Source organism: Temnothorax nylanderi, unplaced genomic scaffold (assembly GCF_030848795.1).
Source record: "Temnothorax nylanderi isolate EJ_2023f unplaced genomic scaffold, tnyl_v1.0 TNYL_tig0005_pilon, whole genome shotgun sequence".
Lineage (NCBI taxonomy): Eukaryota > Metazoa > Arthropoda > Insecta > Hymenoptera > Formicidae > Temnothorax > Temnothorax nylanderi.
The window spans coordinates 2495983-2521371 of record NW_027249067.1 but is presented as its reverse complement, the minus strand read 5'-3'; the positions used below and the strand labels follow the sequence as shown (position 1 = coordinate 2521371).

The 25389-nt window shown below is 38.1% G+C and overlaps 1 protein-coding gene across 5 annotated transcripts in view; it reads right to left on the bottom strand.

The window, feature by feature from the left end:
- Pgant2 (polypeptide N-acetylgalactosaminyltransferase 2) overlaps window positions 1-25389 on the bottom strand; it is a 187086-nt gene that overhangs the window by 52418 nt on the left and 109279 nt on the right. The window lies entirely within an intron of this gene.

Here is a 25389-nt window from a genome sequence, read left to right as displayed (position 1 = left end):
TAACTCTTACGACATAATTACAATTTTAAAATAAGAAAAAACGTTTTATACTACTCAATGGATTGAACACGTTCACCTATTTTCGTGCAGGGAAGATAAAGCTGATAACAAATAGTACACGGCTGGAAAAAGAAGAAGATTCTGTCTACGTGTCGTCCATGTGAAAATATGGACTGTAGGAGTTCGACAGCGACTGTTTCTTTCTCAATACACACCCTGTCGTAATTTTGTCGGAGGGGGGGGGGGAGGGCGTGGAGTTTTCTGCGATTTCCATCTCCGGAGAGGAGCGCTCGTCGGCAAGCATTTCGAATCGACGGAGTGCGAAGAGTAGGACAGGAGAGACAGGAGGATAGAAGGAGGACAGCAAGGGAAACGCGGGAATACACACGGCACAGAGAACACCGGACCCGTCCGATATGTTTTCGTTGAGTTATGAGTAGATTTGCATATAGAAACTGTCCGTGGCGGCGGAAACGGATTTGCCCGAAACCAGACAAAGTAGGAGGGATGACATTTGGACACGACGCGACGTCGGTATTAAATTTGCGGCGTTGGCCGATCCGATCTGAGGATTAAATATTGTTAGGATCACAGAGAAAAAAAAGGTCTGTTTCTGGTTCGTCTCGAGCGACGACGATTCGTCAAGTTTGCGGGGTAAACGAAGAAATCGGCAAGAAGATTGAGCGGTGAGACAAAATAATTCATTCTCACATCTGTCAGTCTTAATCAAAGTACATGGCAGCTGGATAAAGCTGTGGCTAAAGTAAGACTGAAGTTTAATATGGCTGGGGAGTATTCTAACGGGTAAGACAGACAAAAAATTTGGCCGAAAGAGAGTAGATGTACTGAATACTGATATTCCTCTCGGCCAATTTTTACCGCGCGGTAACGTAAATACGGAAATGTGAGACTTAACTCAAGATAACGATATGCAAATATGCGTTTCGCGAGCAGCTAGTTTTTTAATGCGAGCCGAATACACGTGCGTTCGGTTTTCAGTGAAGTCAGTCAACGTCACGCGCGTCATACAATTAAGAAGGGCGTATTAATGCGTGTTATGGTTACAAAGGGTTAATTTCGCAGGAAATTCGGTCCGGTAAATCCAGTTAGTCGATGGCTCGCTTCAGTCCTTCATGGAACGACCATCCTGTATACACTGGGCTCTTGCGGTTAATGGTCGGCTCGTCCCATGTCACCTGTGGCGGTTTCGGACGATTGCAGACTGGACCGCGGGCTTTCAGGTAATTTAATGTTTCCGCAGCAATCCACTTAGCATCGTAACGTGGGTCTAACTTATGCTAAATCTAAGATACATACATTTACTTCATTCCTGCGTCACATTTCTATATTTTGCCGCAAAGAAAATATTCGCGCGTTGAAGAAAGCAGACAGATATATTAAATATATTCTTTTCGACTTTTTGTGTGTACTTCGTCTTTCTTTTTTCACAATTTATATGTACATTTATTTCATTTATTCAATTCCGCATCGATATTAATTGAAGTACAGAATTTCTTGGTAGATTATTATAATCGTGCAGTGTTAACACAGTTTTGCATTAACAAACGCTACACACGTCACTTTGATTAAGATAATCCTCAATGCTTCAGTTTTGATACATGGACTTCGTCGAGTGTAAGTTATTATACTGTACGACTGTATATTCATAAATAATACCAATAATAAATATTACCTTTCTGCTAATAACTAATCATAACAGCGTGAATGTGCCGTTTCGCACGAAGGAATGAATGTAGATTAAACAATAAAATCGCGAAAATCGTGAAATACTGAATTACAAAAGTTACGACATTTAAACCATACAGATCGTCCAATGGCGTATGTAACATAATCCTTCGTTAATATTAAATTTATTTGCCGCGTATTGCCGCGTGTAACAGAAATTTATTTATAATTACCAGTCCACCCACTTCTCCCATGCGCGTTTATTTTCGATACATCCAACTGAATATTGTACGGATTCCGTAATCGAATTCTCTGTTAAAATTCAAAATTGAGGACCATCGACCGTAAGCAAACTAATAATAAACGTTTATTTATAAAACGTACAGCCAAGCGTAGATCTATTCACCAAATAATTTATATAACTTGATCACTTGTTAAAATGAAAAATTGATGTTGCAGCGACGTTGAAATAAATTTAGTTATTTGCTCGCTTTATTATTACTGTATTTAATGAAATTACTTCTGTCCTTAAATGTAGTATTCTTCGTGTATTTGGAAAATTATATCGAAATTATTAAGTTTACTAGAAAAACCAATAAAGCATTAAAGTTCTTATTCCCCGCGAGAGAAGAAATTTTCCCATGTGTACAATCTAATCGCACGAGTTTTCTCCATCTTCGAAGGATGCGTAAGTCTACACAGAGTGCCTCAATTCTGGTACACAATACGTCCTCGATCGTACCCGACGAATGAAGAGAGAGGACGGAGCACGAAAATGGGATGGGGAAGTAAGACGCAAGGAGCTTCGGTAAGACGGGAGGAATTGCTTAATCTTTCATCAATTCCCTTAATTAACTGGCAACAATAGCAGCTGCCTCTTCGATCCTTTCTACGAAAGGAAAGCCGACATCCTGCGGGATGTACCGCCGACAGTGAAATTCGATGTCATGTACAGAAGACTATTTGCTCGCGGAGGGACTTCGATTATCTCCCGTATTATGTGAAATAAAAGAAATCCTCCCTTTTTCTTTTTCTCTCTTTCTCTTATTCTTTTCGTGCACGATATTGAACGAAGAAATTGTTAACTATAATATCACTGTTGATTTTATGACAGCGCCTACGTAACAAAATTATAATTTTTTAGAAGAAATAAGTAGAATTTTATGTGTACGATTGTGTGATCGACGAAAAATATAATTTTCTTTCACTTGGAAGATTTTTCATAGTACACCGATTGAGGAATGAAGTTTAATTATAAAAATCTCAAAAAGGCTACAAATCTAGTTTATAGACATCTTACAGAAAATTTTATAATAACAACGGTGATGCCAATAATCATTATTTTAATTTAACTTCTCTCCTTTAAAATTCTAAAAAAATTCGGGAGATGCATTATCGTCTGTTGACAGCTATGTGCAAAGTAAACTGATTGTGGGCGAAAATTCTCCCGAAACAAAACCCATTGTACGCGAGACAAAGACGAAGAATCCAGCGCGAGAGTACCGCACGGCATTAGTGTCCCCGATATACTCGACACCGACTGGCAGCGAAAGGGTGAGTAAACCAGTCCCAATAGATACGGGAACAATAGTAAGAACCCAATGGAATGACTGTCATTTCCACCCTCGGCCTCGATCGGCCACCGCCAGAAGGCTGAAGCGACCTCGACACTTAAGGAAACGACGTTTCTTATCGATCTTCCTGTTCGCTCGGATGTGAACCGCCGTACCTGCGCGATGCGCCGCGATGGAGAGAAGCCGAGGATACAGCTTGCCTCGTCGCTTCCCTCTATTTTTCGACCTCTCGCAATCTCGCTCTTCCCTCCTCCCTCCATCCACCTTTCTTCCACACCGCATAAAATTGCACATAATGGTATCGTGGAATCACGTTTGTTAACTCGCGGTCTGGAACCCTTGAGAAACGGTGAATTTTTTTTCAGACAAAACCAGGTCAGCGAGAGATAACTCATCACAAAAGTTCGGCAATTTTTTCACTTGCCACGGTAAAATGGATTTTTTCCGTGAACGATGATGGGAGATAAAAAGCTCGAGCCTCAAACATCGCGTTTTAATAAAGTTATATTTATAATTAAGATTTTCTTAATACATTTCCCGATGTTTCGAGTTAGCTCGTTTAAAATGCTGATGATAAAAGAAAATATCAGAATTGAAATACACCGCGATGTATTATTTATAAGATTCTTTTTTGTTTTCGAGATTCGTAGATATAAATGTATGCCGCAAAGCCACTTTTTAATTAAAAATACAAATAGTCTCATACAATTTTTATAGTAAATTTTGCTGTAATTAATTCTTATTAACCGTATTAAACTGTGACAAGAGTCAGTCGTTATGTAGATACAAGAAGTATTCCTTGGTCTTTTATTTAACGATCTTAAAATGCGATATCGTACCTGATTACATAAAGTTGAAATTTCGCGAAACACGCACGCACAGCATAGATTCTATTCGTAATACCAGATATGTGGCTCCAGGTAGAGTGTACCACTCGTGTAATCCACGTGGTTGCCGTTGCGTCTAGCGTGACCTGTATGCTAAGCCCCACGTCTACAGAACCACATGCATCACGCTGATATAGGAGACATTAATGCCACGTCGTACGAGCTACACGTGCCAACCCCCGTTTCAAACCGTGCGCAACCGTCAACCCGGATTCTTCATCTTTATCTCCGGCGGAATTCCATTTATCTTTGTTACCGTGCAGTTTTGCGAAGTGCGCCCGGAATATTTCGCGGCGCGACGACTATCTCATTATCCATGAATGCTCGATGTAACAAGTTACTCATCGGCCGTGAAGGATATATTTACGATCTTATGTCATGATAAATTACGTTATCTCCAATTAGCTTCAAGATAACAATTTTATGACACGCTTATCGCGAGATGTGATGACATAACGTACATTCTATGTTTGCATCAATGTCATTCTCATATCATCTTACATAATGAATAATGTCACTACATTATAGATGAAGCATATTAAATTCGATAATAATTATTTATAGATCAAGTTAAGGCTTATTTGTTATTAAATGTATAATAAAGATATTATTATTGTTTCTGATCTTCACTGCAAAGTCAGTCTCCTTTTTCAAGTACGATAATTGTAAAAATTATTACGCATAAATCGATACAAGAAGCGACGCATTGTATTAGAAAAATTGGTAGAAAATGTGAAATACAATACGCATCGGTAGCTTATAACCAGAAACGGCAATAGTCGATACCAGACGTAGAGGCGCGAGGAGCTTGAAACCAGAAGAGCTTTCTCGTGTCTTCAGCAGTCCTCTCTAATGTAAATTTACTGTTACTCTTAGCAGTTTCTTTCCTGCGGAATGCACTTTTGCATCGCGCGGCGGCCCAATCGCGCTTTTTAACCCGGCGCGCCGTGTCGCCGTGAAGTATGAGCGTATATCTATGTAGTCGAGGAGATCGAAGATGAGACCCAGTCACGGTTGTCAGAACATACTTATTGATTTTTTAGCCACGAAAAAGAAAGAGAAGGAGAGTTCCTCTTCTCTGGCTGCCGTCGCTTATCATCGGAATCGTGACTTTACTGATAGAATCGTGCTTTCGTCGTAAGAAGTATACACATTGAACAGAAATAGGGTACAAACTTATTATGCGACAAGCGTCGATATTTGGTATACATACAAATAAATATCTAGATAATATCTACATATTATATGTAGATTTTTATATGTTTAATTAAATAAATAGAAGGTTATATATATGTATAAACACGAGCTATATAAAAATGTTTGCATCTTAATAATAATAATAACTAAAATCACTAATTATTAGAATAACAATTGTGTTTCTTATAGCTCAATTCTTCTAAATTTAAACAATGATTTATTTTATTTCCAGGAATAGAGGAATTGTAAGAAATATTGCTCTAATTAAACAGACAATTTAAATCTGCTTGAACTGCCGGAATTGACGACAGTTTTTCCAACTACCTATTAGATTGGTACCTTAATAAACGTTTTCAATTAAACGCACGCGAGTTGAAAAAATTGTTAAGTACATTTGGACGCAGATTACGTATGGCGTGAAAGTGATGCATTCAGATGGAAATTGATTGTTATGCTGGGCGGACGTGACACGTTATTTCTCGCGTGTTCACGCATGGACCGATAACGGTGTAATTTATCAACGAATGGAAGAGAGTCGTCAAACGATCGACATACGTTATACTCGATGACCGCGATAACGGCGAACGTGTTATGCGTCGGTAATCGTTATAACAATCCATAGTCTGCCAATTCAAGGAAGAAAAAGAGATAAAAAAAGAAAATTTAAACGATTTTATAAAAACATTATGGTTATAGAGAAAATTACTTTCTATAGGACGGCCGACGTTGCTGTACCAAGTCTATGATGTATATAATGAATATAAGTTTGGAACTATTGATATTACTCCATTTCTCTAACACATTGCATCTTCGTAGATTTTATATTTTGAATTCTTTTGATTCTTGCGCACTAAATAATTGTTTTGAAAATAACATAAACCACGAAATGTAAATTTTATTTAAGGAATTATCTTTTTATTTTACAGATTAACAATATGTCCGATTGATGTAAATGACATAGCAAGCATAATAAATATTAATAAAGTAAACATTTTAAAATATAACATTGCTAGAATCGATGAATTTCTTCAGTAACACTCGGCAAAAAATATATTTCATACACCATTTTACCCTAAAGTTGCGACGCGTACAAATTTCTCGGAACATTTTGCTGCTGCAAAGGCAGAAATGGGGCACTGAAATTTCCCTCGTTTAACCATATCTGTCGGTCTTGCAATTTACGCATGGTTGCGACGTATGCAGGTTTGCAAACTTTTTTTTTTTACAGCCACCGCGATCTGCATGAATAAGGCGAACTTCGACGAATCTCGCGCATTCTCGCGTAAAGTCACGCGCGAGTCACACGTCCTGGGAAGCATGAGAAGGATGGGCGGAAGCGATGGTTGCAGGAAAATGCGACGAGGCGAAGATTAAGAGTACCCACGGGAGGAATAAAGTGGGAGGGAAAGAAACGGAAGAGGTTGCAGGAGGTTGCAGACGGAAAAGACGTTTCGTCGCGCGTCTCGCTTACATAATATCTCTCGACGACTTTGAGTTCAGCTGAGGAAGAGGGACAGCCCTCTCGACCCTATTTGAATAGACAGCAGATTCACAGCGAGAATAACGGAGTGCAGTGTATTTACAAGTCTATTCCAAGTTTGTTTTCATTCATGATGTTAATGAAGGATCATCATCGATATATTATACTATAGTAATATACAAATAGAATTTATCATATAAATTTATATAAAATATTGGAGGGCCATTTTCAATCACATCATATTTTTTTGTCAGTTTAAAATAGTAGCATGTTTAATAAAAAAAAAATGAAATATAATAAAAATGTAATAAAATATAAAAAGATTATATACGCGCGGGAAGTTGTAAATATTGATTCATTGATTTGTTACTTCCGCGAAAAATTTGCGGCGTTACGTGTTCGGTATAAAATTGTGTGTTTATATGTAAAAAATGTGAGAACTCTTTATTTCTCATTTTTTATTTCCTTTTTCTCAATGTATGTACCTCCTTACCAATTTGCTATAGGTGGTGGGATTAAATTTATCCCTTAAGTGAGTTTGCGCGAGGTTAAGGAGATTTTCCCTCATTTTCCACTCGGCACAGAAGTATTTTTACATCCCGACGTCGAGTTCCTTTAATTCCAGCTCGAGATTGAATTAATCGAACGGTGGGATTGCCGGAAGTAATAGCTACGTCGCCGTGGGATTCGTAAAGGCCACGTCGCATCGGCTCGATTCGGAATTCGTGAACCAACAGAAGATTTCCACGACGGCGTCTCTGGCGGAAGTGAATAGGATTCCTGAACGAGGAACAATGCAATTTATTGATGCGCGACAGGGAGATTAACGGTAAGCCTTCTAAAGTATTTTTAAAGCGGTTTCTATTCTTTAATCGGATCTGCATTATTCAGAACCGGAAGCAAAAATATTAAAATGTTTATTATACATATAATGTATTTTAAAAATTAACAGTACAAAGACGTTTACTAGTTACACCTTAATCAGTTTTTTACTCGCTTGGAAAAAAATGACATGAGAAATAATCCAGCGCATTTTGGCTAATTACCTTCATGAAAATTACAAAAATAAAAAAATTTACATTAAAAATATAAAAAAGCTTTGTTTTGTTTTAGATTGTGAGCGAAACCGAGAAGAAAACGTTACGTCTCGGTAAAAAAAATTCGATAAAAACAATTAATAAATATAATCGATAAAATAACGTAATTAATTAATACGGGAATATGATTTTTGCGGTAGAAACGCTTTTTGCACTGCTTGCCAATATTATGAGAGAGCCTCGTTGCTTTTAATCGAGATCTAGAATGAGGTCGAGCCGATATCGCGGATGGAATGGATAATGGGCGCGTTTTTAATTTAAGACGGAAACAATTTTTTTCCGTGAAAAATTTTTTTACGGAATACACGCGCAAAGTCGCCGCGCACATTCCGCGAAAAAATGATTCTCACAACGCTTGGGAATCGGATGTAGGTATCGCCGCTGGCGTGCCAGCAACCATAACGCTTTTTTTTTCCAATTTACAATTTCATCCCCCTCAGTTTTACGACGGCGTAAAACGTTCATAAATTCTGCGGGACGTATATCCACACTATCCACCGTCCGCTATGACCACCAGCACGATTTTTCCTTCGCGATAAACAACTTCGGTATGAAATGCCGGGCAAGTAATTAATGACAGGATACGCCGTTATAAGCCCGTAGAACCGTTGATCTAATTTTAACTTGTCACAGTTGTCGCGTTATCGTACGACGTAATTTGTATGAAAAGTTGTAAAAATATAGGGCACCACGGTGAAAAAAATCTTCACTGTCAGAAAAGTTATTTTCATGCTAGTAGCAATGTTATATAACGTATATATTAATAATAATCTCTCTTATAATTGGAAAAGAAAATATATTATTCTATTTGCTTGTGGCATTCGCTAGAGTTCCATCTCTTCGTAAAAAGACGGTTAAGAAGAAAAATTGAACTAAAAAGAAATAATCAGCAAAAGTAATTGATTCTCTTTCATTAAAAGTTAATATTTTATTTCTAACGATTTAGAATTAGTTCGAAACATTAGGCGATTCGGCGAAATGATAAAAAAGCGAAGGAAAACCCTAATGTTAGCTGCGTGACGGAAAGCAGTACGGTAGCCACTGAATGATTCGATCGCTCATGCACTGGAATGCCCGTCATTAGGGCGATAATGGTATGGAACAAGGCGATTTCGTGAGATATTAGCATTCTGGGTTGGCCGAGATTGCTCGATCGGTCTAGACGCGAAATGACACCCTGGATTCACCATAAGGACCGCATCGATTGACTCGCCATTTCCCTAAAGATCAATTTCCGATCAATTCATAACGGAAATTATGCGTCGTGGATATTACGTAAAGTCGTGGTGATGTTACCAAAGACTCGGTCGCGTCGTATCTTGAGGATCGTCGTAGCGTGAGGGAATTTTTAAAGGGAATCCGATCCTTCAACTGTGTCAAGCAGGCGTTTTATGGTTCAGACTGTATTTTATTTGATAATGTTACCGTGAGAAATATGAGAAAGAAATTTTTGGCACTAAAAAAGAACTCAGAGGTAGGAAAGGATCGTCAGATAAAGAATATCTTGGATCAAATTGACTTATATTAATAGTATTTTGAACTACGTTATTAAATATCATTCATGCTAAGTTGAATCCATCTTTTGGAAAGACTTCCACGAAGACTGATATCGTCCGCCAACGGAGATTATCTGATTTATACACGTGCTGTGTACATAATCCCGGATCGGGCGTTCCGGGCAACCGGGTCAGTTTATACGTAACGCATCTGTCGCGCGCTAGATCGGGTCCGATTAATTAATTTCCGATAACGATTAAGTGTCCGCGTTGCGGCAAGGTGCGCCGAAGTATTTGTCAACGTTAAACGGACACTTACTTATTTAAACTGACATTACGCCCCCGGGCAAACGCGGTGGTGTCCGATTGTTGTTGGCGCAGGTCAGCTTTAAGCCCTGCACATACGTAGATGTACGTACGTGCGCTTTCCGGACTAACCAAGGATCACGTGGAGGCGCGGGGGTGTAAGACGATTAATTCCGGTGAAATTGAATCGCTCGCGCTAATTCCCAAAAGACTCGTATTCCCGCCGAAAGTACGAGCAAGAGCTTCGAGAGGCGTCACGGGCGAAAATTGTACTCGCATTTCGAAAGTTTGCATGGACATTAATTTCAGTCGGCCCAATGACGACTTAATTCTCCGAACGTCAAGTAACTGACTCGCAAGATTGAAATCGGTCAGAATTCGAATGATTTTAACTGTCGCAAAAAGCATCAAACGTAAATAATTATAATTATTCTTTACCATACAGTTATTTTATTATATCGTTATCTCTTATATTTCTGTAAAATAAATGTTAAGTAAATTATCGGAGTATAAAGTTTGAAATTACTTTCATTGTGCAATAATAATGCGAAGAAAAAAATGTTCCGTGGATAATCAAACATATTCGCTAATGAGTTTCGCGTTCTTTCATTTCATTAAACATCATCGCTTGTTTCCTCTCTGTTTTAACGTGGCGTAAACGATTTTCCCTGCAGAAAATGAACTTAATTAAAGTAATCGTCGCTGGCTAAACACTCCGATGGTTCCACTGCAACGAAATGACTGTACTTCACGAATACGCTGAAAGGAAAACCATGTGTATTTACTCAAGGCACGTGACGATAATGAAAGAAGACTACCTTTCCAGTAGTTAACAAAAGCTGTACCGTATAACACTTGTATAAGAGAGAAAGAGAACTATTGTTAAGAAATAACATGCAATTTGTGACAGCCCGCAGATTCCATACTAATGATCTTTTAACAGGAGATCAACGACGAGATCGTAAAGAAGACACACGTCAAGCGTTTCGTAATTCGACCGGGATCGACGAGCAGCATCGACTCGATTCGCCGAGTATCAGGGGTCCTTTGAGACTCGCCTTGATTGGCTTTCAATCCGAGTCTCGGCGCGTTACGATATCTCCCAGTTGCAGCTTTCAAACGAACATCCACAAGCGGAGGTTCACGTTTGGCCTTAGGATTGACTTGCGCGATCGTGATCAATAGACAGAACGTCGAACGTCCTTGTATACGGCCGCGCGCACAGAGCGAGCGGGTCGCCGATTGCTCGAAACTTGGAATTGAGACAGGCATACCGGTATCTGCCGATTGGCAAGCCGCACGCCTATATGTACATAAGCCCGCCGGACTGGGCAACCGATCGCTTCGGCGCATCCGGCGCGCTGCAATTGCAAGGAGTTGACCGACATATACAGAGTGTTCGGAGAGTAAGGAAAGATCGATCTTTATTTCGCTCTATAAGGTGACAGTATCGAGTATCGTTTAAAGAGCTCTCACTTACAAGACTTACGTGTCGCAAGCGAGCTGCATTGAAATGACAAGCGTGGGATACTTGAAGAACTCACTTAAAATTAATAATTTGAAATTTAAAACTTTAAAAGAAAAAATACGTACGTTACTTGTAATATAATCTCTCAAAGTCTTATGCACGCATGTGAAAATCGTCAAATACTGCACTGTCTGGAATTGGAGAACACTGGAGACAATTAATAGAGAAGCCTTTGTACCACTCAGCAGTAACCGATGCCGCCGTCCTTCAGAAGGCTTCGATCTCCTCCTATTGAGACACTCTGTACGTAGCATGAGGTACAGAGGCAATCGGTCGGTAGATCCCAGGTGTAGCCGACTGTGTATCGTTGAATTGATCGTACATACGGGCGCGTATACATTCGCAATCTGCCATTACCTTGATGCGCGGGTACCCTGTCATTCGCAAGGTGATACCTCATGTTACGGCGGCCGGTCTTGTCGACACCTCACGAGATCGTGAGCAATGCGAGAGCGCGATATCCCGAGGTCCCGAGATACCGTAATGCGGAAGTCCGAGACTATTCCACGACGTCGGTTATCCGATGTCCCGTGTCCGTAAGATAAGCATGGTGGATTGTTCAGCGGATTTTTCGCGAATAAAACGCTTTCCGCAAGATTGCACGGGGTGACACTACGTGAGACAAAGACGCATTGATAAATCTGGAGTGCTCTGAGAGAAAAGTATACGTCAAACGTTCCACCAATTGTGGACTGATAAAATCTGATATTATTAATGAAGGCGTGTATTTAAGACATATATCTATAATAGCAGAATTTTTTAAATTGTTCAGTCAAAACGAAATTATCAAATTTACATTTTTCGCGTGGTTTGCTGATGTATATATTTAAGTAATGTATCAAAGAAATATTTTTATTTATAAATTAATAAATAAATAAAGAAATAAATATATAATATCAATATTCCCGTGAGAATCTCTTTTATCTCAAATTATTATATATATATACACAAGATTTCCGTTCTCACAATATTCAATAACATTTTCAGTTATTTTAATTGTAATTAATTTAAAAAATTAATTAATTCCAAAATAAATAATTTTAATAACCGCTGATTTATTGGAAATATTTAATATTGTATTCACCGCAAACTATGAATGCGGTCGCGTTAATTCGAAAATACTAGTCGAAGTGATACATTTTTTCTTTTTTCTTAAATAATTGAAGGAATCCCTAATTATGCAATAGCAAGAGAAACAAATATGAGTGGTCCTCTCTCTCTCACTCTTTCGTTTTAGTGCACTTTTGGAAGTTGCAATCGGTTAGTTGAGATCTAGCGAGGATGCGAGATGAGTAGGAAGCAGACTGGAAATGTGAGCTGCCTTAACTACCTTCGAGGTAGTTAAGAACAGAGACGAACCTCGAGATTCGTAACTTTCGATCAGATTCGGAGTTGTCGACACTTGGCCTGAGTGTGTATGAGTTTCAGTCAAAGAGTGCGTATGTATGTGTGCATACCATATCCACTCACGTTGTCCGAATCGCTAATCGAGCAGAATTGAGGACACGAACGGGTGATAAGGCGCTAATAATCGGCTTGGCCGACGATTTTAATAAATCCGCGTAAACAGTAATCACACAACACACATACAACATCGTGCAATTATGAAATTCTCTCTATATCGTTAAGCCAAAGTTAAAGCTTATAATGCCGGAAATAGAATTCATGTTACATAAAAATTGTCAAATTTTATTTATCATTAATTTTAATAGTTTGGTACGTAATACATATTAATCAACAAATAATAAATTTTTATATTCTGACAAAATTCCAAACAATCATAATTACAATATCGCCTCTTCTCGCGGCGGTAAACTTTAAATCTGTCATGTCGATCCGACATAAATTGAAGCGGAAGCCGACTAACGCTACAAAGGAGGAATCTCATGACAGAAATTTACGAGACGTGCCTTATTGAATTATCGTCGTCGCTACGAATTCTTCGGCGTGTCTCGAACGACAGAAGAATTCGCTGCGACGTGCAGCTTCGAAAATCAGTTCAGGTTTTTATCAACAGGATTGATGTGACACAATGAGAAGATCAGCTGTCACGTTTGCGAAAGTAACAGAAAGGCATTTTTCTGATTCGAAGAACATAGACGGGACCGGGTCGGGATAAATTGATAAATAAAGAAATCTTGTCACTATCAAGACAAGGGGGGCATGCATAGAATAAAAATTGAATAGATACACGGTCAGACAATACATTTACTTAAATTGAAACGTATAAACTTTTATTATCTACCTGCATTTTCATAATTTTTAATATTGTATAATGTATATAATATTACTTAAATTTGCCGGATCAAGTCCTTTCGAATAAGAGCTAAAGATACATTTCCCGTATTGCACGTAACTTTAAATTTATAATGTAGGACTTGGCCGGGGGGACAAAATCAGCTATAGAGCGTTCACGCAGCTGGTTAAATGTCTGTTTCTTCAATTCGTAATCCTCCCCATAAAATATCCCGCGCAATTCTGCTTAGGTGGAGGCATTTCGATTACCTCGCGTAGAGTCAGCGGGACGTTAAACTTCTTAACAGCAGTACTTTATCGCGTCATCGATAAATTCTAAACATCCACGTAAAAGAATTCGGAAGTTGCACACGCCAACAAGCCCCTCGACCGAAGATGCGCGGGCGCGCGCGCGGAAGTGCAGAACTTTGCAACTAGTTTTTCGCGAGTTCGGCGGGGGGGAGGGTAGCGCGTCGAAGACGAAAGTTGCCAAGAGCTTCGGCATTCCCGAGAAGCGCGAATCCCACGCCTCGCCGCCGAATTGCTCCCCGAATGTCTACCATTTCTCGTACTTCTCTCCCGTTTCGCGAGCAGGCACCGTCATTACTGCTTAACGAGAATTAACGGCCGTTCTCTTCCCTATTCTATCGATCCCGTCGCGTTACAAGACGCGCTAAATACGCTTTCCATAGCCGGATGCTCAATTAACTATAATGCATGGCTAAATTCGCTAAAGTCATCTCCGCATTTGTAATGCGGGCAACTTGAAATTATTTCCGTGTATTTATCCAGCTTGTGAGCACGAGATTAACATCCGAAAGTTCTTTAGCTATTAGCTATTTTATTAACAATCCATATTAATTCATTCCATGTCTTTTAAAAAAATATTCAAATATAAAAAGTTATATAAAAATGTCGGTTACGTATTTCAAAGTTCGTTCGATTTATTTGAAGCATATACCGCGATAAAAATTGCTTCGAATAAGTCCAGACCGCACGTCCGGCTAAACGTAAGCACTCGATATCAGTTTCAGAGTACATCGATTTAACTTCGAGGATTGTATTGAATAAACCATAGTATGGTTCCGGTTTTAAACGCACGAACTGAGTGGCACTTGATGATGAATGAATGCTCAGAAGCAGCCAACTAAGATGAGAGAGCTATGAGAAGTGGCAGAGAAACTGATAGAGAATTATAGGGAATGCATGCCTCTGCTATGTCATTCGTATCTATTATCGAACTTTCAAGGAACATTTTACTTACATATTCTTCCCTTTATCTGACTCGGATGATAAGCATAAAGTAATATGATATAGATATTTAAAATAGTTTTCTTAAGCCCCAGACACAAAATTGCCGACAAAGGCATAGCACTGATACACTGGCACTTCCGATAGGTTGAAAATTTTGTCGCTATCGCTATCGCTATCGCCTCGCATTGTGTCTGGGGCTTTACACATTAAGTTTCTGTTTAATTGGAAAAATTTCATCATACTCTTAATCATTATTTAAATCTGAAGGAGTAATATGTATATTTATGTAAATCTTAAGAGTACGTTAATGCTATTGTAATTTCTGGTATATTTAAATGTAATTATACATATGCAAAGATAATTATATCGTCAACGACATTCATGTATAATTTATATCTTATTGGACTAAAAAATCGTACGCATTGTAAAAAAATTTAATTTAATGTTAAATGAATTAAAATTGCAGAGACAATTAAAAATATATGCATACTCAATAATCTTTTGTTCATTTTAATGTGCTTCGATTTTTTAAATAATCAGGCAAAATTAATTTTGCGGAAGAGGGTAGAACAGATGAAATATGATCCGATCATCGGGACGTTCGCTCTCTCGAAAACGAACAAATCGGCGATTGCCTGGCTAAAGCAGAAATATTCATGAATTAGTAGATTAATTAAGCGTTTCGACGTCATCGTGCGGTCTGAGCGATGGTTCAATATATTCGCGATAAAAGCAACACTGAGGAATGGAGTTATTGATCGATAAAACATCCGTAAGATAATTCGACTATATTTTATCTTTCCGGCTAGTATACGATAAACTATATCGTAATGAGATTGTTATGTTTGAGCGCTTTATTTTACAATGCTATGACGAGTTGGTACATTTTTTATTCTCGCAAATAATACGAAGATGATGTAAAATGTAAAATTGTATATTCAGTACTATTATAGAGTAATGAGTTTTAGTACCTTAGTTCTTATCATTATACTCCTTTTGATTAATTGAACGATTTACGACTATGAGCTTGATAGTACAATTAGTAGAAAAATCAAATAGTCATTTAAAAAACACATTTTTGTGATTTTTAAAACTGCTCGAATATTTATACGTGTTAGTGTACGAAGTAAATAGACAAAATGTTGACAGCCGGATGTCGATACAATACTGTTAATTTCCAATAACGTTGACAAAAAATCTCAAAATTTAATCTTGAAAATCAGAGATTAAAATACCCAAACGAATTTTTATTAAAGAAAAACCGAATATAGATTGATTGAAGAATTCGATACAATAAAAATAATATTGTAAGGGCTTCAATGTGATTAACATTGCATATCGTATTGACGAAGAGATCAATAACATTTAACATTTTATGAAAGAGAGCGATAAATTCTACGGGCGATCGGTCTCTGGTAAATGCACAATAACGTTTGCAATTCGTTCTCCACCGCGATTTACAATGTGTCGCACTCTTTTCGAATGCATGTCGAGACATCGCTTGCATGCAAACGCACATCATGCACAGCCGCACATTACAAAAGCCTGGTGCAGATAGCATTGACACGTATTCATTGATATGGAGTACAATTTCGTCATTCAGGATTCGTTACCAAATATATTTTATCAAATGTGCATGTGCGAGATGTCTATCATAATAATTTTTTAATCATTACAATTTTTGTGTTAATTAATATGCAGAAAATATCAGAAAAAAAGATTTATCAGTTTTTAATTATCTACATACAAGTAATTTTACAAATAGCTCATTTTTTGAAAAGAAAAATCCAAGATAGTTTAATTTTTTCTAAGAAAAATAAATTGTTTTCGATGGATTTGAAAAAGATATAAAAGCAAATTCTCTGAAGTATGAGAAGGATAATGAGAATTATTTACGACAAGCTTTCAGAAGTTGTATATATGGATGCAGATATAGATTGCATCTCACAAAGAAGCGTTACAAATTGACGATCTCTTAAGTCTTCTCATTTATAACACACTTTGATCCTCGTAACACCTCAAGTCACCCTGTCAGTGGCCTGAAAGCCAGGCTTTGTCGGTAACGAAGGTACAAAGCGTGACAGGAAGTCGAAAGGAAGTTGACTCTCTGAGACTTGATGCACATCCGTAGAAGACATTTGTAACATCTCCCCAGCGAAATTAAACGCGACTTGAAACGGATATCCTTTGCATGCTTCGCGCGTTTGCAACGTCGCAAAAATTTAAAGTATTGTGAAAATTTAAAGTATTAAAAATAATATTCTGCTTCTGTTAATAAAAAAATAAACTATCAAAGATAGTTTCTAATATTTCTATTACATATATTGCACTTGTAATCCGATCGTTTTATATGTATGGTAATATAACTCGTCGAAATAGGAAAATTATATAAAAATTAATAATTACCAATTTTTTATTCTAATGCTAAAGTTTATTTTATTAGATAAAATGCATATTAATATAATTCGGAAATTACGAGTAGAAACATTATCTTTTATTAAGTTAACATTTTCGTAATCAAATTACATGCAGTAAAGCAACGAAAAGTCAAAGTCAATATAGTTTCAAACGTCTGCAACAAGAGATATCTTCTCAGGCATCGTTGCAAGTACCGACGTGCACATTGGTGTATGTCGAGGATATTTGCAGCTTGAGTGTCGCGTTTGTGACATCGTATTTGCATACGAGAATATATATCGTCAGTCGTGAAGCATCTGGATTTATCCAAAAGCAAAACGTTTATGGCAGTCACATATTTTGGATGTATCATTTGCTTTGTCACTGAGCTTTCATCAATTAGCGTGTCTAATTGTCGAGCGTTAAACATTTCTCGTTATTCATTTGTTATTCATCATTAAATGTTTAATTAGACAATTCTTTTTAACAATATGCGTCAAGTAACCTGCAACATTTCTCAATTTTCGACCTTTCGAGATGGCTGTTCTATAAATTTACATTTATGTCATTGACTTCGCGTTATTGAACCGCGTTATTGAACCGCGTAAATTACACTAAAATGTACTTTTTTTCTGCTTCTCTTTTTCCACCATCGTGTACCAGACGCGATATTATTTCGCGTAGATCACGGTCTCGGATTATTCCCTCTCTCGATCCCTTGGGTAAGCCTACGCGCGAGAGAAAACGCGCGCGCGCGCCTAAGAGAAAAGTTCTTTATAATTCCCTTAAATCCAGTTTATGATCCAGGTAGACGTAACACGGCTACGAATGAGGACAATAACATTTATTAAGTTTGCAGATTTTCTCAATCCCGATGAAACTCAACTCTCTCGTCACGCTGAATTTTGCACTCTCATTTTCTTTTCTTATTGCAATGCGAAATTTAATATGCTTCCTACAAGAACCTGCAGAGTTATTAAGTTATCATTTTAATTGCAATGCATCATTTTAGACTCTTTAGACTTGACTTTATGTCCCGCGCAAGTACTTTATCTGCAGCGAATTACTTCATTTTCCTCCCGACGATCCCCAATATTGCTCCATAAAAATAATTTTCGCCGCAACGCGTCCATTTCCGAGCAGTGATTCGGATCGCCCACTCGAGCGGCCACAAAACAAACAGCCAGCCGCGAGATCCTCGAGCGGCCTGCTCGCAACGACAGGGCGATATATTTCAACGAGATTCTTCTCTTCGCGCGCACGATGGACGCTTATTCCCGTTACCCGTACGTACTCCTTTCGCTCGATCTAAGGTTATTAACTCGCCTATACCATATTAAAGCCCGCCTTTCTTTTCCCGGATATATTTCCGCCCCGTTTCCCATTCCGCGCTCCTGATATATCGTTTTCCTGGAAAGTCGCGGGGAATTACGGGGGGGTTGGCAGTTAAAGAGGAGGACAGAAGGTCGCGGGAGCCGACACGCGGGAGGATGCCTTTTCTAATTTCCTCGGGAAAGATAAATTCGGTGCCGCGAGAGCTGCCTGTGCATGGGGCACACGTGCGTTTCAGTAGTCGTGTATACGCGCGGGCGGCCTCTGCACGCTCGCCAGCGCTACAAATGTAGAAGAAAGAAACGAAGATCCGATTCGATTCATGGCCCGCACGCCCTGGTATTTTCTTAATACAGCAGGCGACGCGTGACGTATTGTGACGTGGAAAATAATTGAAACTCGACCTAGCGGCTCCACAGACGGTGGCACGCTATAGGAGCGATTGTAAATGTGGTACCGGGTATACCGAACGGAAACTCGCGAGCGGTAAATCTACGTTGTACTCGACTTCGATGCTCTTATATTCGTCGATTTTCAATTTCTTGCCTCGTCCTCTTCAAGCAAGAAGTTCCCCTCCGGCTCACGCCTCCGATTTTCATATCTGTCGAAATATGCACGATATGTATATACGACGGAAGAACGAACTATCGATTCATGTTGTAATATTCAGACAAAATAAGGAAAAATTCTGTAAAAACTGTGTTAGTGAAACAATCAACCAAAGGTTGGAAAAATTCGTATTTACTCTCGAGCGAGAAGATAAAATTATGTCGTGTCTTCTATTACGAAGTAACACTTAATATGTTCCGAGATAGTGACGACATTCGAAATGTCTCTGCCGATGCGAAATGGCTCTTGGCTTGTAAGTGCACGAATGCTATTGAGAATAAACGTACGGTAAGAAAATCCAAGGAACTCCGAGGAAAAGACAATCTGCCGAGTAGCGAGAGGAATAAGTGAACGGTGAACGAATACAGAACAACGATATATTTTGGTGACGACAGTTCGATTACTTCTCACGCCTTGCGGCTCACGGTACTACGTGCTCGTATTTTAACCGACTCATTATCATCGGATAGTTAATGGCCGACCATTTGGCACCGTACATTAGAATGGCAACGATAAGGCTCTCGCGTGCGACGTGGGCGTATTACTCGACGTGTACTACTGAAGTTTAGCTTCAGTAGTTACTGACACACCTATGGCATCGCTCAAGAGTGCACCCACACTTACACCCGCGAGAAGTTTAACGTTAATTTCAAAATCGAAACAAAAAAATATCCTATATTTAATTTGAAAAAATATATATTAATTTAATTTAATAAATTCTATAACTAAATTCATTTTAAATATTAATTTTTTGTTGACTTCTCTAATAATTTTATTAAAGTTATGTGCGGGGATATTCTACAAATTAACATATTCTACGAAGAGTTAACATAAAATAAAGTTGAATATATTAAAGGCATACACGCATTGTTGAATGAGTCGAGTTTAATGAGTTTATTTTCCGTTCACATGTTAGCATAAAGCACGTATTCGCATATATGCATGTAGCAACTCACGAAACATCGAAGTTTCCTAATTAACCACAACTTTTCGTAATTACGCCCCATTCTCTGTATATACCAGAAGGACCAATAAAATATTTGAAACTTATCGATGTTTTGCGTTCTCTTTGAAAATTTCAACATCATTATTTCTATAATATTTAAATATCATTAAAATGAAATCTCTAATGCAGTGCATCAGATTTTTATCTGTATTGAAAATAATTTTGATGAAGCAGCATAGTCGCGCATTAATTTCCCAGGATATCATTACAGTATGCACAATTTGCGATGACAGCGACTCATTTCAGCTGAATTAGAAGCAATTACGGTGCACATTAGTATCACCGCTCAAAGCCGAAATAGGAAGATTATCAGCGACGCACAGCGCGTCAATTGATAGGCGCATTTCGCATTTGATAATCGCCCGCGAATTCCGTTTGCGGTAAGCCTCAGTCTAAATCCTATAACAAACGGATCCCTGCCTGACATTACCGTTCAAATTTACCCTACCCCCATCGGATTATCGGTATTCAATGGAACGTGAGGCATTTAATGTCTCGCAGACAGGACAAGGTACATAAGGGCTATTTTTAGATACCACTTATCTGAAAAGTTCATTGTTACCGGATTATCTGAAAACTTGTGGCAAAACTCATAACATCTAGGTATATTAAGCTATCTAAGCCAAATTATCAAAACACAAAAAATTTTATATGGAATTAATTGGCTAATTATTTGCTATTTTTTGCTTTTAACAGTGTATAAAAACCACCATATGCACGAGCTATAAATTTGAATCAGCTTAGTGTTAAAATAATTCAAATTTTACAAAATCCTATCTTCTTTATCTTTTCGTTCAACAATAATAAAAATATTGATAATTAAAGTAAACTAATTTTTAGATAAACTTTGAATTTAAATAGAATTTTATCACAAAATATATTTAGAACTGAAATAGAATAATAAAATCTGTTCGACAAACGATTAACGAACAAATCTCCGTGATTTGCAAACTATGCAAGATACTATAGAGTTGTGTACTAGTCGCAGTTTATCGGAAACGAGTATGTTGCTTAGTCTGAATTGTTTCAAGGCAAACTGCGTTGCTCATAGTTACGCGCATACTGCCGGTGCGCGATTATGCGATTTCGTGGTTCCGATAGAGTCTCAACGTTATGACGTTACATTCCGAATGTAAAGGCATCGGAGATACAATTGCTGCAATTTAACTGTATCGCGTACCGCTTTCAACACTCATAACTGATCTAATTTGATTTTGATTATTGCACGATAAATATTTTAAAGTAACGATAACACATAAAGCAGATATAATTATGAATAAAAAATTATAAAATTTTCAAGTATTTTTACGAAAATGATTACATAACGTATAATTAATTAAATGAAGAATTACTTATATATTATTGCCTATGCGTGTGGCACATAGTGGTTGCTGATTGTTGCCAACTTAATTTAGCAAGCATTATTATTTAAGTAATTTAACAAACTATTATTTACGTTTAACGTTCGAATAACGTTTAATTTCGCTTCGCTCCGAGGGGAATAACAACAAAAGCTCGTCAATATTACATACCATCATTTTTTACAGAATATACCTCATATTTTTTACAGAATTCAACTCGCATGTAATGAAAATTACACGATTATGTTCTGTAACCCTTTTCTTTAACGATCCTGTGCCTGACAGTAACAATTTACTACGGAACATTCGTAGAGGAAAAACGCAGGGGAATAAGGGATGAAATAAAGAGCAATGCTTTAAAAGCCGGTAAACGTGACGCTTTCAAGCTGCATGCGCGTCCATCAAGGTTTATTTCTCGTTTTCGTCGTATACACGTTTTCGTGCAAAGTCGACACGTCGTGTGGAGAAGTAAAATCTAAAACTCAAAATGCTGGTTGACAGTTGTTCGTCACTTTGCATATTTTCTCATAGAGTTAACATTTAGTATGCTAGTATGCAATTATTTAACTTTAACACACAATTATTTTAATAATACTGTTACAATCTGGAAGATATATCCCAAAAATTATATCCGTTGCGCGTATTTCTTCTTTATAAAACATTTATTGTTTCAAAATATTTATTAAAAGCACATATGTTTGCTGACTGAGTTTTTTAACTATATATTTTCTTCTCGTATTTTTATACAAACAGATACTTTGAAGCAATAAAATCTAAAAAGGTAAAAAAACTATCGGTCCTTAAGCCGTTTTACTGATCCATTGATCCCCGTTTCATGTCATGGTGTAGAAAATGGCGCGCGGCGACGGTGCCGGGGTGAAAACGACGAGAGGTGGCTGCGGAGGGTGCGCGATCAACTGACAAATGTCTACGAACCGCAAACAACGAAGGTGCAGGGTCAGGTGTTAGGGACGTTCTAACTTTTCTTTACATCGATGTTTTTCCTCCGGCAAAGGGTACATTCGCGTCGTGCAGCGCAATGTTCCAAACGTCGAATGCCAGTGGTAAAACTTTACGGGTGAGCGAGCGATATTTATAGTTCGTTCGTCAGACAATGCGGTTGAAAATCAGTCGTTTAAACGCCGTTGTAAATTATTCATGGCTGGTAAAAGCTCTGTTTAATTTACGACGGATCAATCTACGGTACAAGACGAAATTGTAAACGACAAATGCCCTGACGACTACGTGCTTCGCATCGAATATCACGTATAATCTCCGTGTTTTGAATTCGATGATTTTAGAAGCAGTTTAGTTACGTGTGAAAATTGAATCATCACGGATTTTAATATATTATCGAAATTATTATCGGGATATTTACATATTTCGTGGGATTTAATATCCTTTACCAAGTAATCAAATGAAGAAATAAAAATTGATTAAAATTATTTTCAGAGATCTTTCGTTTTTTATTCATAATCTTATTATTTTTAAGAATGTATAAATTTTATATTGTATAATTTTTTTCTAATTAATTGGAGATGGTAAATATATGAAATATATTATATAATCTTTGTTTCAAAAAGATCACGCCTAAATCTACGGCTAAGTAGTCTTTATTAAGAAAAGGTCGCAAGTGTTCTGCACATGGTTAGCGTTGCATCGCTCCAGCGTGAAAAATTCAGCCTAGCTGCCACACAAAGCGGCGTTTTATACACATATCCGCGAGGGGATTCCTTGGTACGCCTACGACACAAAAGTGATTTTGACTCCCAGCGAAGAGAGAAGTTTAAAGGCAAAATCGCGTATGTCGAGGAGCAAAAGGAAGGAAATATTCCGATTGTCGATGGGGGTGGCGCGGTGGATTCAGAGGATAGAAAACGTCCAGCTACCGCCCCACGGAATGTTCTGGAATAAATTCTCGCATTCCAGTGTGTTGGCCGATGTGTTGGCAGGGGTCGAGAGGTGGTCGTTCAATCGAACGGACCGTTGCTCGCCGTCCTCTGGCCTTTACCCCCTGAGAGTCGACCAATGCCGAAGGGTGGTCGCAATAAGGGATGACATTCTCTTACGTCTGGAACAAAGGATGGGCACGCCGCGCCGCGCCGCGCCGTCCAAATGTCAGGAAGTTCCATTATGTCTTGCAGTCTGTCTAGAAACCTCGTCTAGCGAAGCGTATAATACACGACACTGTAATTGCGAAGCGTATGCACTCGCGCGTGACAATACAGAACAGACTTACCGAATTTTTATTTTAACAGAAAACTGTGAAATCGATTTAAAAAAAAATTGATATTATTATATAATATTTCATTTAATCAACGAATTAAATCGTTTTTCGCTAAATCCGATGAACTGTACATTTCGCAGCATCCACAATTATTCATTATCGATACGGAAAATTTATTGAATATTTAGTGGGGGGCTTTTTAATTAAATAATCAAGCAGAATTTCGAATATCAGCAATATTTTACGAACAGAGATGTTTTATGAATTTCAATGAATATCTAGCTAAGAAATATTGTCACGTGCAATAATTTGTATCATATTTTATAAATGCTTCATCAAATTTCCCTCAGCTCACATTACTAGGTTTTAAATCTTGTTTCTCATTTTGCTACATGCGTAATTAAAGAATTAGATGAATAAATAGTAAAAACCTGAACTCTTCGTACCAAGTAGATGCGATATTTCAGTTATTATTTTCATGCGCGAGACGGGAATGGGAGGAGGATCGTAAGTTGCGAAGTATTAAAAAAAATCGCTGCAATATTTAAGGAATATTCCCGGCGGCATTATTCGCCGGGGGAAAATCTCGCGAGAAATTACGCGCGTAGCGCAAAGATAAGTAAAAGTTGTTTTTGAAAACGAGACTTATGAGGCCTCCGGTTGTTAACGTAGCCTGGCAGAAAGTGTTCAATTAATCATTAATATCGCCGACGCGCGGCGGTGGGCCGCCGCGCGGATACCGGCCGCGGCGCCTCCGTTAAGTAATGACATAATTTGCAGCTACATAAACAAGGCTTACCGTGATTTAGATGCGCGCGGTTTTGCAAGCGAAATACGTGCGTTCTCGCTACGGAAATGCATTGCGGCGCACTATATGGAAACGCGTGGAAATTACATAATCCCATCGTAAATTGATTTGAATACTCCGCAAAATGTGATGTTTTTGTAGTATTTTATTCTTATTAACGTTCACCAATGTTCGTTTCGTTCGCGATATGTGAATTTTGCGAAATATAAAAATTTTCGCAACATTTTATTTATTTCGACCCTGACGCGCTCGTAAAATTATTTTAAATAACTCATTTTATCTCCTCATGCTCTGCTTCGGTGTATTCTTTCAACAATTCGTACAAAAACAAATAACATACATAATTCTCATTGTTAGTAACTCCTATTCCTTTAATATAAACCTCTTTCTGTGGATATTACTATACGCGAAAGCGTGCTGTAGCACCGATGTGAATTCGATCACCATCTGTGCTTTTTCGCGTCGTACATTACTTTTTTTCCCAGAGAAAACCCGTAAAAAGACTTTCTGCGCGACGCGCAAACATGTAGATCAGTTCCGTACGACGAATAAAACGCGAGTTTGACTTACGGTCGGAAACCGCGCGGAACGCGATCGGAGGGCGGGGAGGTGGCAAAAGCGAGAGGGATGGTAGAGAAAGAAAATAGAAAACACTCGCTCCTTCGAAACTCCCGTTTTCTACGAATTCGACAATCCGTTTCCCAAGCTCTAACGAGCGCCAATATTTGTATCCGTAAATCACGTCCCAATATTTGCCTCCACGCCGGCAGCAACATTTCGCCCTTCAGAAAGTTTTTCGCGTTTTCTCTAACTTTTTCTCTCCTCGTCTATAATAATTCCGTACGTCAATAACATGTTTATTTCCAAACATTTCTATTATATTTCAACGTACGCTTTTATATCTACTTG